Source organism: Rattus norvegicus, chromosome 6, assembly GCF_021556685.1.
Source record: "Rattus norvegicus strain SHRSP/BbbUtx chromosome 6, alternate assembly SHRSP_T2T, whole genome shotgun sequence".
Taxonomy (NCBI): Eukaryota; Metazoa; Chordata; class Mammalia; order Rodentia; family Muridae; genus Rattus; species Rattus norvegicus.
In genome coordinates, this window is record NC_141539.1 from 119,864,196 (window position 1) to 119,879,104 (window position 14,909).

At 38.3% G+C, this 14,909-nt stretch overlaps 1 long non-coding RNA gene across 1 annotated transcript in view; it reads left to right on the forward strand.

The window, feature by feature from the left end:
• The window catches only part of LOC134479459 (uncharacterized), a 94,070-nt gene that overhangs the window by 3,338 nt on the left and 75,823 nt on the right, over nucleotides 1–14,909 (forward strand). Inside the window, exons 2-3 of the long non-coding RNA XR_015622528.1 lie at nucleotides 3,609–3,730; nucleotides 13,050–13,153. This is a non-coding gene — a long non-coding RNA (uncharacterized LOC134479459). The remainder of the gene's footprint in view (nucleotides 1–3,608; nucleotides 3,731–13,049; nucleotides 13,154–14,909) is intronic.

Consider the following 14,909-nt stretch of genomic DNA (forward strand, 5'->3'; position numbering starts at 1 on the left):
AATTGGTCTGAAGTTCTTTTTCTTCATTGGGTCTTTGTGTGGTTTAGGTATGAACATAATTGTGGCTTCATAGAAACAATTTGGTAGTGATCCTTCTGTTTCTATTTTGTGGAATGTTTGAAAAGTCTTGTTTTAGGTCTACTTTGAAGGTCTGATAAAATTCTGCACTAAGTCCTTCAGGTCCTGTGCTTTTTTTTTTTTTTTTTTTTTTGTTGGGAGATTTCTTTATTTTCTTCTCCTTTTTTATCTCTTTTTTTTGGTTGTTGTTGTTCTTCAATGGGCTAATTATTGCTTGGGCTTTTGGGTGGTGATCATTGCTTAGGAGGTAGAACCTACTCAAAGGGAGATGGTCCTTAGGGTATCTCTTCTTCTCTTCCCTTGATCTCTCTTCTTTGCTTTCTCTTCATTATGAAGGGAGATATTTTAATGACCATGTCTATTTCTTTAGGGATTATAGGATTGTTTAGATGTTTTATCTCATCTTGATTTAACTTTAGTACCTGAGGTCTGTCTAGAAAAATTTCCATTTCATCCAGATTTTCCAGTTTTGTTGAGTACAAAGTTTCTTAATAGGATCTGATGATATTTTGAATTTCCTCATCTTTCTGTTGTTATGTCTCTCTTTTCATTTCTGATTTTGTTAAATTGGATACTGTCTCTGTGCCCTCTGGTTAGTCTGGCTAAGAGTTTGTCTATCCTGTTGATTTTCTCAAATAACCAATTTCTGGTTTTGTTGATTCCTTGTATAGTTCTTTTTCCTTCTACTTGGTTAACTTTAGTTCTCAGTTTAATTATTCCCTGTTGTCTAATCCTCTTGGGAGTACTTTCTTCTTTTTGTTCTAGAGCTGTCAGTGTGCTGTCCAGCTGCTAGTGTATGGTGTATACAGTTTCTTTTTGGAGGAATTCAGAGGTAGGCATTTTCCTCTTAGCACTGCTTTCATTGTTTCCAGTAAGTTTGGGTATGTTGTGCCTTCATTTTGATTAAATTCTAAAAAGTTTTTAATTTCTTTCTTTGTTTCATCCTTTACCAAGTTATTATTGACCAGAGTGTAATTCATCTACCATGTATATATGGGTTTTCTGATGTTTTTACTGTTATTGAAACAAGCCTTAGTCTGTGGTGATCTGATAGATTGCATGGGATTATTTCAAGCCTCTTGTATCTGTTCAGGCCTGTTTTGTGGCTAATTATATGATCAATTTTGGAGAAGGTACCATGAGGTGCTGAGCAAAAGGTATTCTCTTTTGTTTTAAGATGGAATGTTCTATAAATATCTGTTAAATCCATTTGTTCATAACTTTTGTTAGTTTCTCTGTCTCTGTTTATTTTCTGTTTCCATGGTCTGTCCATTGAAGTTAGTGGGGTGTTGAAATCTCATACTATTATTGTGTGAGGTGTAATGTGTGCTTCAAGCATTAGTAAGATTTATTTTATGAATGTAGCTGCTCTTGCATTTGGAGCATAGATATTCAGGATTCAGATTTCATCTTGGTGGATTTTTTCTTTGATGAATATGAAGTGTCTTTCTTTATCTTTTTTGATATCTTTTTGTTGAAAGTTGATTTTATTACATATTAGAATGGCTATTCTAGTTTGTTTCTTCGGACCATTTACTTGGAAAATGTTTTCCAGCTTTTAACTCTGAGGTAATGTCTGTCTTTGTGTCACCAAGGTGTGTTTTCTGTGATTGTAAGGACAAGCTAAGTGTCATTTTCCAAATCTCCCCAGAAGGGAGGTGACAGGTACTATGGAGTGATTCAATAGTGAATGATGCTGCCTCCTTTTAGCACAGTGTTTCTTCACTGTTCCAGTCCAGGAGACATTTTGGCATTGATAACTCTGTGCAACATCTAATGTTTAGGACTTCTGCCCTTCTCTTCCTTCTCTGTATCAACCACTTTTTCTCTGTTCTTTCATTTTTCTTTTCTTTTATTGGATACTTTCTTTATTTACATTTCAAATGTTATCCTATTTCCCAGTTTTACCTCCAGAAACCCCTATCCCATCCTCCCTCTCCCTGATTCTATGAGTGTGTCCCACCCATCTATCCACTCCCTCTTGACTCCCAACCCTGGCACTCCCCTACACTGGGGCATTGAGCCTTTGCATCACCAATAGCTTCTCCTCCATTGATGCCAGACAAGGCCATCCTCTGCTACATATGTGACAGGAGACATGGGTTGTTCCATATGTAATCAACCAACCAGACACCCCAGAGCTCCCATGGACTAAATCTCTAATTTTTTTAGTAAAAACTTATTATCTTCATCATTATTACTGTCCCTGGATAGTATATGGAGAAGAAACCATTTTCCTACAAGAAATTAAAGCAACCATGACCTATATGGAAAAAGCATATTCAAATGACAAACCAAGAACAACTAAAGTTAATTTGTCTGCTGTAGAAAAAAGAGTCTCAGATTTCAGAAGCACCTTGGTCTTACATCTCTTTCCATGAGAGTGATATTTACATTTTATCCGAGGAAAAAGCATCATGCATCCCATAAGTATAAAGATGTATTTTCTAAGTCAGTCATAGAGAATGAAAAGCAGCAAAAACAAGGAATTTCTTGAAACATTCAAAAAAACAAAATCAAGAGGCTTTACATCCTGATCATCTCTATGGAAAATGAAAAAAAAATTGAATAGGTTCTTAAAAGTAGTCATAAGAAATATTTTGTAAAATTTAGAATTTTAGCAGTTAGTGATTTTCATGAACTTAAACTTTCAAAAATATTTTTTATTTCTATTTAGAAACTAGCCCAGCAATTCTAAAAGCTATGTTGGTTTGTTTTGTAGTTCAAATTACTGTTACTTATACATGTATTTTACAATACCTTTCTCACTAAAATTGACCTTGTGACCTTAAAATATTTCTATTGCTATAAACTGCTAAATGTTAGATGATCTGGTACAAGAAATGAAATGTGTATGGATTTAGGATCTATAAAAAGGATGCACCCTAACATGGCAATATGTGCTCATTTCTGTGCATACAATATCCACAAAATATTTTTACAAGTTTTGAACACTTTGATTAGGTACTTTGTGGGTTAGAAAATATTGAGTGAAATAAAGGAATATAGAGAAAACTTTGAAGAAATGATGTGTAGAAATAAATAAAACCTATTGATCATGAGAATCTCTTTGGAGAAGATCAAGAGAATGAATTGTGTTTTTCCTTCACCTTTTCAGACTTATAATTATCATTACGTATTCTACATATGTTTCCTTCTTGAGATAGAGACAGTAGTCCACAATGTAGTGTGATATGTAGCCAGATCTTGGGTGGCAATATTTAGCACTTATATGTATTTATCATGTGTATGCATGTGTATATATAACATAGATATTATGTATATAAATATTACATATATATTGTATGTGTGTATATATGTATATTGACAAAAACTTTAGGAGTAATAGGTCAATGTATTTTTAAATTTTCTCATTTATTGGGGTTTGCTGTAAGAAAAGCAGACCTAAATTACTTAAAGCTAAAGATGCCTGCATTTCAGGAGTATCACATGTTCAGCAGTGAAAATTACAGCTATTTCTTGGCTCTCACTGACACAGATAAATGTTTTTCATCTTTCCTCATCTCCAGGTGGCTTCATTCTCAGATCACTTTTCTGAATAATATCTGGGCTAATTCATGAAGGAGCTTGTACTCACTACATGGCGATTGTTAACATTTAGGGCTTTTGTGAACTGCCATCCAAATCATTGGTAAGTTGCATCTGGCATGGTGAGAGCATTTACAACACAGAAATCAACACAGACTATACATAATTGTGACACTGAACCTGAAGTATTCATTAAACATGGGGAGGGGAATACCCATATAGAAGGGGAGGGGGAGGGGCTAGGGGGATGTTGGCCTGGAAACCGGTAAAGGGAATAACAATTGAAATGTAAATAAGAAATACCCAATTTAATAAAGATGGAAAAAATATGCCAGTGCATAACTTATTAATCCTTTAAAATTGTATTGACCATGAGTTATAGTTTAAACAATATTCTAGAAGAAAGGAAATCATTTATATTTTAAAGAAACATAAAATTACTATTTTGGTGGTCTGAACATTGTACTAAGCTCTAACCTAGGAAATTCAATTCTTGATCAGTTGTTGTTCCCGATTAGAATAAAATATATTGCTAGCAATGCATTAAAAAGCAACACAACAGGAAAACAAATGTGAAATTAACTTCATCAACACTTTTGAGAGAAACATATAGGCTATGTAACTCTACTCAGGCCCAACTTTCATCAGCATAGATCTCCACAACTCTCTCAAAATTACCAGCTTGTCAAACACTGCTATTGTCATTAAGATACCATGATCTCAACTTTATCACAAAGAATGGCAATATTTTTTTCTATATTTAAGAAATTATAATTATATTTTTATTTCTTCTTATGTAGTTACTCAGAACCCAGTGACTCACTACCCAGGTGACCAGGTCTTTTGAATGTGCCTGTACAAGAACAAAAGGATAGTGCAGTTGCAGGTATTCTGTTTCAAACTGTGAAAGATAAAAACTATGATTTCAAGTAAAATCTTCCAACAACACTGTCATCCAAACACAGCACACATTTTTAAAGAAAATAATTTAAATGTGTTCTATCTGTAAAATGGACATTCGTAAGGAAGTTCAATACTTTTCTAGTGTGCTATGAATCACAAAGGTTTTGGGGAATCAGCCCACTTCTTGAAGCTCCATATAACGGCTGACCTCAAGTCTGAGTCAACTGTCACAGAAAAAACTTTACCATGAATCAGTGAAAAGAGATTTAAACTTCACACTTCTAGATACCGAAGTTCTAAAAGATCATAATTTTTAATGGTCTCTTATCCTTGTTTTCTGATTTATTAGCTTATGCAGTGAATATGCAAAAGGGTAGGAGGGTGAATGATGCTAGTATTTTTGTGGTTGTTGTTTGTGTGTGTGCGTGTGTGTGTGTGTGTGTGTGTGTGTTAGTACATGTGGACAACTTACTAGTAAAGTCAGAGACATAGGACATGGGTTATTATGGTACACAAGGTTTCTTTCTTTTCATTTATTTGTTTGATTGATTTAATGTCACTGAGGGTCTTTTGTTTCTAACATTTTTTATTGACTCTTGGTGATTTTCACTTCATGCACTCCAATGTCACTCATCTTTCCTTCCCCCTCTTCCTGTACACCCCCCCAACCAAACAAATCTGAATATGGAATCTGCTGTATGTCATGCTTTGTCCCACAGATATTCATAGCAGTAAGTGATGGGGCTAATTTGAGGCCTCTTGCTTCTTCTACACTATCAATACTAGATCCTCCTTGAGAATTCTCTGGAATATCCTGTTGTGTCATGGAGATCCTGCAGCTTTGGTTGTGGATCACCCATCTTGTGCTCCAGCACATGCCTATTGTAAATGGGATAGATATTGAGGTCATCCAACTCAAGGACCTGGATCTAATGGTCCTGGTGGTAGCTGATTTGGACAGCCTGACAGCTCTTCTGCACCCATCCACCAGGGACAGAGCTCCAGGATTAAGCAGGCAAGTGTCAGGCCAGCTCACAGAGTGCAACAGGTGGCAATGCGGGGGTTGAGATCCATGTTTGTTTGTTTGTTTCTTTCTTTCTTTCTTTCTTCCTTTCTTTCTTTCTGTGTTATTGATGTTGTTGTTGTTTTTAGATCCACAAATGATATAGGTGTTTCCTCAGCATTTTAATTGTCATCACCGAGATGTTCTACGAGGTACTGGTCTGCTCACAAAAATCAAAAATTAAAAGCTCTCATAGAAAAAAAAACCACTCAATTGAATATTATCTTTTTCATTAGTTAACAATGGTTGTTAAGATTGTCATTGTTTTAGAGCTCCCTATCATCATTGATAACTTTTCTGAGGACATATTTCTGGCTGCTGTTGGCTTTTCCCTGCTAACACTACTTATGGACTAGGACGGAGCATCCGATGGAGATCTAAAGCTGAAAACGGGAGTGGTGGGATTCCCAACAGCATTTTCTGCTCTGCCTCAGCATCCAGGGTTGGAGGACTCTGGATGCAAAGGCAACAGGACCTTCACAATATCAACCAGAAAGAGATCCAGCTTTGTTGGCCCACAGTGGAAATTGATTAGTTGCATGCCAGTGACCAATGGAGCTGCTGCCTTTCTGCAAGCCAAGTGCTTACTTCCGTGAAGCTTCAGCAGCAGCAGCAAAAAAGAAGAAGAAGAAGAAGAAGGAGGAGGAGGAGGAGGAGGAGGAGGAGGAGGAGGAGGAGGAGGAGGAGGAGAAGAGAAGAAGAAGAAGAAGAAGAAGAAGAAGAAGGAGGAGGAGGAGGAGGAGGAGGAGGAGGAGGAGGTGGAGAAGGAGAAGGAGAAGGAGAAGGAGAAGGAGAAGGAGAAGGAGAAGGAGAAGAAGAAGAAGAAGAAGAAGAAGAAGAAGAAGAAGAAGAAGAAGAAGAAAGAAGAAAGAAGAAAGAAGAAAGAAGAAAGAAGAAAGAAGAAAGAAGAAAGAAGAAAAGAAGAAAGAAGAAAGAGCCCATGCCATGGTTGTCCCAACAGCTTACATAACACTGCCTTTGACAGTCTGCAAGTACAAAGAAGCCTAGAAATAAAGACATAAGTCAAAACCTGTCCAACTCTCTGGATGGACTTATAGGGAGGGGCATAAGAATGGCAGGCATAGAGCACAATCCCTAATGGAGAACACCCTCAATTTTGCCAGGCTTTCTCTTTCAGCTAGTAGAGTTGACAGCTTTTTCCTGATTGGTTCCATTTTATAAAACATTTATATACATACCCCAATCAGCGGCTACCCAGCATTATATAGTAGGGCATGGAGACTCTACAGAGTCATATTAGATTGCTCACTGTAGAAAGAAGAAAGGGGAGACTTCATAATTTGGCTCCTGGTGGTTCCTCTCTTAGTTGGTTCCAGGCTTTGGCACACAGATGCTCCTAAGAGAAAGAAGAGTAATGCTAAGTCCTCTTGGAGACAGGTTCCATGGAGACAGACCTGTTGGAGCCTGGCAATATACAGAGTAACTCACTCCAGCTTCCACCATTCCTGTTCCTGCGCCAAGGAATGCTGCCTCTTTTGTGAAATCAACCATCCTTGACTTAGCTGGGAAGACCTGCAGCTTCAGAGGCAATCCGGGGACTTACTTCTGCCTTCTTGATCAACCTCGCACAGGAAATTCGCCTCTCTTGCCATTCATTTCTCAACTTGCTTTCTGCAGACTTGCTGCAAGAGTGTTCTTGATCAGCATTCTGAGATTGCTCGGAAAGCTTCGGGCTTCCTACCTCTTTTTCACTCCCAGCCTCTCTCACTGGCATCTTGAAGCCAGCTCTGAAGAGAAAGCTGTAACACCTGCAGCCTCTTCCGGTTGGCACTTTAGCATTAAGATTTCTGCTTTCTCACTTGAATTTTTTCTTCTTCATATTAAATACAAGGATACCTTCTTTACTCATGTCTGATGGTCTGCCCACTCTACCCTGATGATTGGATAAAGGGTAAAATAGAAACCCAAATGAAAAAGAAAACTGACTTTCTCAACTACAATTTCAACTTCTGTCTCAGAATGGCCATAAAAGCAATTAATTCCATTAATATCTTTCTTATTTTGTAATTTTTACTTTCACGTAAATGTCTGATTGCTTTTCGTTGTTCAGTTACTTTTTAGGAGTGTTATATTTTCTTCCATATAACGCTTCAGTCCCATCTCATATACCTTCTTGTCTATTATTCATTGCTAGATGTGGGATGCCTCCCTATGAATATGAATATTCAATATGAAGACAACAGCGGCCACATCAAACTCAGTCTCTTGTTGCTTTTGGCTTCTCCCTATAACTAGAGGACAAGACTTACTACTGAAGACACAATTTAGTTGGGTTATAAGACATGAAGAAATCAAGCTTGCAACCGCCCTAAGAACTCATCACTGCCGCTGAAACTTCACAGTATGACAAAACACTGTGGGGTAAAACCAAGAATGAATGTACTAAGCAGTGATTAACACATTCGAAAACACTGACCTGCCATGCCAAATGTGTCCTCTGGTGCAATAGTGGCACGAAGGTGAAAGTGGCAGTCACTTTACTTCGTGATTGGATTTTTTGAAGCCCATTTCCACAAGAAAGAGTTCGTGATTGGTACACTGTAGTGGTTTCAATGAGACATTACCCACATAGTCCGTTGGATGCTAGTGCTTATTTTCTGTTTAATGGCTGTTTGGAGGTTTCTATTTGCCGGAGGAATTATGTCCTTGGAACAATGCTTTCAAGGCTTTGCAGTCTCTCATGACTTGCAGTTTTCTAGCTTTGCTTTATGTCTGTAGATCAACATGTGAGCCCTCTGCTTTCTGTTCTTTTCATCGTACCCGTTGCTCACTGAAATGCTGTCCCAGACATAAGGATTCTAACTCCTGGGTAAAATCAACTCTCTTCTTCCTCAGGTGTCTTGATGGTAGTGTTTTACCACAGCCACTGAGAAGTAAGCAGTACAGTAAAAATAAAGTAAGATACTAAAACTTGATCAAAAAGCCATGACTCAGGAAGCCCAGTGGGGAGGGGTAGAACCTATTATGGTTTCTTTACAAAATATACATTATCATGAGTATCTGATCGCTAAATAAATATGTGGATAACCTTAGATCAGTGCTTCTCTTTACCTTAGGCAGAAAGATGACCTAATTGATGGTACAGCAGGTAATAATACAGAATCTCATAACTGGGCAAAGTGCTGAGACTAAGTGATTATTAAGAAGTCAGTCCTAAATGGGAAAGCTTTGTAACATCTCCCCTGAAACATACTAGGACAGATTTAAAAAAAAAAATGATACCTGAAGTTTAGGTATGAGGAAGGGAAGCTGGTAAGGAGGATGTGACCAAATATGTGTGAAATTTGCAATGAATAATGATAGTCTACAGAAGGAGAGAATTTTCTCTCCCTATAAAAGGAAAGGTATATGAAATTAAGCAGAACTGTCCCTTTCTACTTTCAAGGTACTCTTCTGGTGGCTCTCTCAGTACAGTGGGAATTCCTTGTCACAACCCTTTCTCCCCCTCAAGTTATATTTCCAAACACTAGTATTCCACAGATATTAAATAGGTGTCACATGAGGAGAGGATTTCATAACTTATAAAAAGTGTGGAGACTTGTGGTTTAAACTACAATATAATTCAAACTTTCTCAGAGATATTATGGAAGTAATACACATTGCAAATACCTGTACAGGGAATAGAGTATAGAACAATTTTTAAGGGTTTTTTTGTTGTTGTTGTTGTTGTTGTTGGAATCACGTGATCTTCAGGTAACTCTTCCCTGTTTTATTCTTATCTGATATTATTCGAAATAATACGAAATGTAGTTGCTATGTTCATGTTATTTTATGCTTTTTTTTCTCCCACTAGGGGTGTTATGTGGATGGATTCCACAAATTTCAGATAATAGGGTCTAGACAGACAAAGAAGGCTACTGAGAATACACTACTGGAATTTGTTTGTCTCCAGCTTCTTCCTGTCATGATCTCTTTGCTTCCTCACCACATAGAATTCTCATCTGTCACAGATTTCTACCAGTTTTATATTCTGACCAAGCATTCAGTGAATGAACTCTCTTCACGCAAGAATTAAAGTGAAACTGTCTTCCTGTATTATGACATAGGAATGAGCAATGAAGAAATAGTGAAAGGAGACCGTAGTTCTGAATGACAAATGAAAATCTAAGGAGATACATTTTTGCTAGATTTGCTCACTACCACATGGTGCTGAAGTTGACCAGTCTTCTTATGGATGGTTTATTGCCTCTCTTACTTGCTCTGTTTTAAACATCAAGTGCTAAAAGGATGACTTCTCTCCTAATTTGCAATTGGTTTATCTCACTAGACCATAATAAACTATTATTCCTACCTCAAAACAACATAAACACCATTAGTGATTAATGAAATAAAATGCTCAGACCTTTAAACCATATAAGCATCAGATCTGACTCTGACTTTCTAAAGCACTGAATTTCAAGATGTCGACAGATCTCCATTCAATGCAATGTTTCTGTTCCTTTTCCACTCAAGGACTTCATTTGTACTGTAGTCATTCTGTTCCTGTGATCTGGAAACCATCTGCATGTTGTGTCCCCTCTTCTTGTCACTATGTATAGTGAATTTGAAAAGGAACATGAAATCTGTCCTCACAGTCTCTTCCTGATAGACAATTTGCAACAGCCCTGTCAATCAGCAAACATTTTCACTCTGCTGAACACCAGGCACTAGCTTGGATCAGTATCAGGACTCTCGCAATTATATGTCCTAATGCATCCCATTTGCACTCAAACGGAGTTAAAATTCTCCTTCACAGGCTGATAAACTCTTCATTCTTGTTTCAGAGATTCATCTTTCTTCATACCCCACTCATTTATATATGATCCCTACTTTCTGATTCTTTTTCAATGTACAAAGTTACTAACTTTTACCTTTGTGATGATTTGAATGAGCACTGTCCCCATAGACTCAAATGTTTGAATACATTTTTCCTAGTTAGCAGAACTATATTAAAAAGCTTAGGAGATGTGACCTTATTGAAAAATGTGTGACACTGGGGAGGCCTTTAAAAACTAAAAGCTCAGATTAGGCAGATCTGTCTGTCTGTCTGTCTGTCTGTCTCTCTCTCTCTCTGTCTCTCTGTCTCTGTCTCTGTCTCTCTGTGTGTGTGTGTGTGTGTGTGTGTGTGTGTGTATATATATGTCTGTCTCTGTCTCTCTCTCTGTCTCTCTGAGGAACAAGATGACATCAAATGACAGCCACTGCTCTATCATCATAAATCCTTTTCATATAACAAATTCTGATAATTTTCCTCCTCCAATGACTGAAAAGCCCCTCCCCCACTTGCCTCTTCACTCAAACTTATGTAATTTCTTCCTCTTTTTCAAAGCAGAAAACAAAAAAGCAAAAAAGAAAAAAAAAGAAAAAAGCCTAACAAAAGGGAAAACTGAAATCAGCATTAATAATCAAAAGACAAAGAAGAAGACAAAAATTGTCCAAAGGAATCAAACTTTCACAAAAACAAAGCATAGAATTTCCTTTGTGTTGGCCAGCGGCATATAGGCATTGGAGCCTGGCCTGATGTATGGTTGTAAAAACCGGTTTTCCCTTTGCTAGCAGGTATCCATTATAAGTAGCTTTTGGTTAGGAGTGGGGTTTTGTGTCTACAGTGCTTAGACACTGAATGTTTTGAACCTGTGTAGGTTTCAAGTCTCTTTAAGTGTTCCTTTGATTGATCAATTATGCATATCTTTTAAATAAATAGAGAAGGAGATCTTCCCTGGAATTCTTCTGCCTTAGTTCTTGAACCAAGAAGATCTATGCCCATCATTATTAGAATATGCCCTACAATCCTGGACAAATCACATCAGTAGCAGGTCTCATGTGGGAGATTTTACTGGCAGAGGTGGCCTGAATTTGTCATTGGAGGAATGTGGAGATGAGGTTAATGAGGCAGGGAACAAATAGTAAAGCCAGAAAAATGAGAAGTGGGATTAAGAAAGGCAGCATCCATTTCCATATAGGGTTTTCCCAAACCCAGGAATTAGAAGCTTCCCACTATTCATTGTATTTTTGGATGTTTGACTGTAGCTGCTGGAAAGTCAAGCTATAAGATTGAGTGATATACTGAAATCCTTTAATAAAGGCAGAAGGGCTGGAGGTAAAAGATCTCAGATATTATTTTTTAGAGAGAGAGAGAGAGAGAGAGAGAGAGAGAGAGAGAGAGAGAGAGAGATTTTTCATTCAATGTAAATGGGCCATGTATTCTAACAAGTCTGTCTAACCCAGCAACTACCCTTAAAGGACCAACGCTGGGCTAGTTGGATTGGGGAAGAATGGCGGGGGTGGGGTGGGGGGAGGAGTCTGGAGAAATCAGGCAAGGAGACACTGGGGAAGTCTGGTAAGAAGAGGAAGAAAAGGAAGCTGGGAAAGTAGGAGAGATTGCAGTGGCAAGGTCATTAGCTAGATCAAGAAAAGTAGAAGTTTCATCCAGTTGAGGTTTCATAGCCAGAAGGAGTTGATTTGGGGGACAGGAAGAACAAAGAGGGTTTGGAGTAAAAGCTTGGACATAGAGAACCTCCTTCCATCTACCGGTCTGCTGGTGGAATGTATGAAGTTCCTTTAGAATAGTAGGATCAAAAGTGCCATTGCATGGCCACTTGGAGTCTTTATCTAGTGGGTACTGAGGTCAGACCTGATTGCAAAGGTGTGTAGGTTTGAATGCCTTTTAATCAGGCACTAGTTTTAGACGTTTGAGGTTTTTCATGATGCATGCCATTCGGAAGCCCGGAGGTACAGTCAAAGGCAAGATGCCCATTGGGCGAGAGACACATTCAAATGTTCTTGCTGACAACCCAAGAACAAATTAATAATGATAGATCAATCTTACCACAGCATCCCAATGGCAGTAGATCAACGAATCATGAAGACGAGCAAAGTCTAGACTTATCCAGTCTTCACATGGAAGCCGCTGGCTGAGAGCTGTGGGTCTAACACCCGAACTGTGGGCCCCGGATCTGAGGGAGAACAGTTTACTAGCAGCGCTGCAGGAGAAAGAAGTTGACAGAAAAAAAATGCATCCCGGACATCGGGTGCGGGGGCGGGGGGGTGTTCACCAATTCAACCAAGCGTAGAAGTCCTAAAATGAGGAGTCAGCTGGAAGGCCAGTCATGGTTCAAGGTCCAGGTATGGTGTGAGACATGACCTGATTCTGCAATTCAATACAAGACTAAAAAATGCAGATAAACAGATAAACTTGCAAATGTATGCATGAGGAAGAACAGTGGCTGGGGAAGTAGAAAAAATTACCAATTATTCCTAGTCAGTATCTCAGGTTAATGAGAGCTAGGTAAGAGGTGTAAGTGGCATAAAGCCCCAAACCCAGTGGCTATGTCACATGATCCATGATCCTACTTAATGAATGGCAATTAACCTGTAAGATGATAATTTAGATTCATGACTTACATTTGTGAACGTTTTAATTAACAAACCTTTGCTGTAACTTTTTAAATCTCAGGGTCCAGACACCAGGTTTCAGTAACTCTGGAAGGGTATGCAGCTGAGAGAAGACCAGTAATGTGTGCTCTTCTGCTGTAGACTGTGCCCTCAGTCTTGTCTCAGGTAACTGAAAAATTACCTGGAACACTGTATTATTATTATTTACAAATAAACCAGTTCTCAAAATATTATAACACAATAATGTCATTTACAAAATCTCCAGAAGAGTGAAATTTGTCCTTGGGTTAAAATTGTATATTATTTTCTGGATAACGCTGTCTATCTTTACATACATAATCATATATTTACATATCTAATATATAATCATATTTAATCAGAGTATATTATGCACATATTATGCAGGAGACGCACATACACTCTTTCTTATGAGATCATAGTCAATAACAACTGTTCATAGAATGGCTTAATGTATGGTCATTGAACAATAATGTTACATTCACTTCGTGCTAGTCTTCATCTAATGCATAACCATGATGACTCCTAGCATCTTCCTTTTAACAATCGAGGAAGCTGTCAGTTCTAAAAAGATACCAGGGGAGTTAGAAAAATTCTTGCAACCCTTCAGTTCTATCACACACACTACTGTATCATTGCCACCGCCACAGAAGATTAAATGAAAATCCATTTCCATTTGAATGATGTGATCTTTCTGTTGTTTCATTATTAAAAACACAGTGATTCATTCGGAATGCACAATTGTATTCAAATGGTTATTCATGGAGTTAGAAGCACTGTTTACTTAAAAAACACAGCCTCTATTTTTACATCTAAATGTGCTGAAATGTGTTCAGATTGAGTGCATCTGGGAGAGGAGAGAGAGACTTTGCAAGACTTTTCTCTTGTCTGAACCAGCTCACTGGCACTTAAAACAGAACTAAATAATCTTGCTTGATTTCCTTTTGTTCCGTTGCAGGATAACTTCTGATTACCTCTTTAGGGAACCTGCATATTTGCTCTGTATGCAGTCTGTGGGTGGGGGTAGCAATCGTCCCTCACGTGCAGCAGGCACTCACAGAAGAGTGTGAGACAGAAATTTAAAGGCCTAGTCACTCAGTTTGAAATGATCATTCAGAAATAATAGCCAGAGACCAAAATGGAAAGAGTGTATCTCCATATTTGCATAAATGAACTTTCAAAGTGAGCATAGACCCAGAGTGAGGCAAACGGAAAGTACACACAGCCATGACGTGGGCATGAAATGAAGGGAGGCCTTAGTTCCTAACGAGTGTCAGTTACCACATCACTTGCCTAATAACACAGACACTCACCTGCTCACCCTTGCCTACATCTCAAGTACATCAGCTTCCAAGGGTAACATGCAATGAGAGATAGTACTGAGATCTGGATGTCAGAAAGGAGAGGAATGAAATTGAATATGAGTCTTCAAGAAAAATATTTTCAAATCTTTTCTTGGTTAAAATTCTATTTTCTTATATCATCCTGAGTGAGGTAACACAATCACAGAAAAACACACATGGTATGCACTCATTGATAAGTGGCTATTAGCCCAAATGCTTGAATTACCCTAGATGCACAGAACACATGAAACTCAAGATGGATGATCAAAATGCGAATGCTTCACTCCTTCTTTAAAAGGGGAATAAGAATACCCTTGGCAGGGAAGAGAGAGGCAAAGATTAAAACAGAGACTGAAGGAACATCCATTCAGAGCCTGCCCCACATGTGGGCCATACATATACAGCCACCCAATTAGACAAGATGGATGAAGCAAAGAAGTGCAGACCGACAGGAGCCGGATGTAGATCGCTCCTGAGAGACACAGCCAGAATACAGCAAATACAGAGGCGAATGCCAGCAGCAAACCACTGAACTGAGAATAGGACCCCCGTTGAAGGAA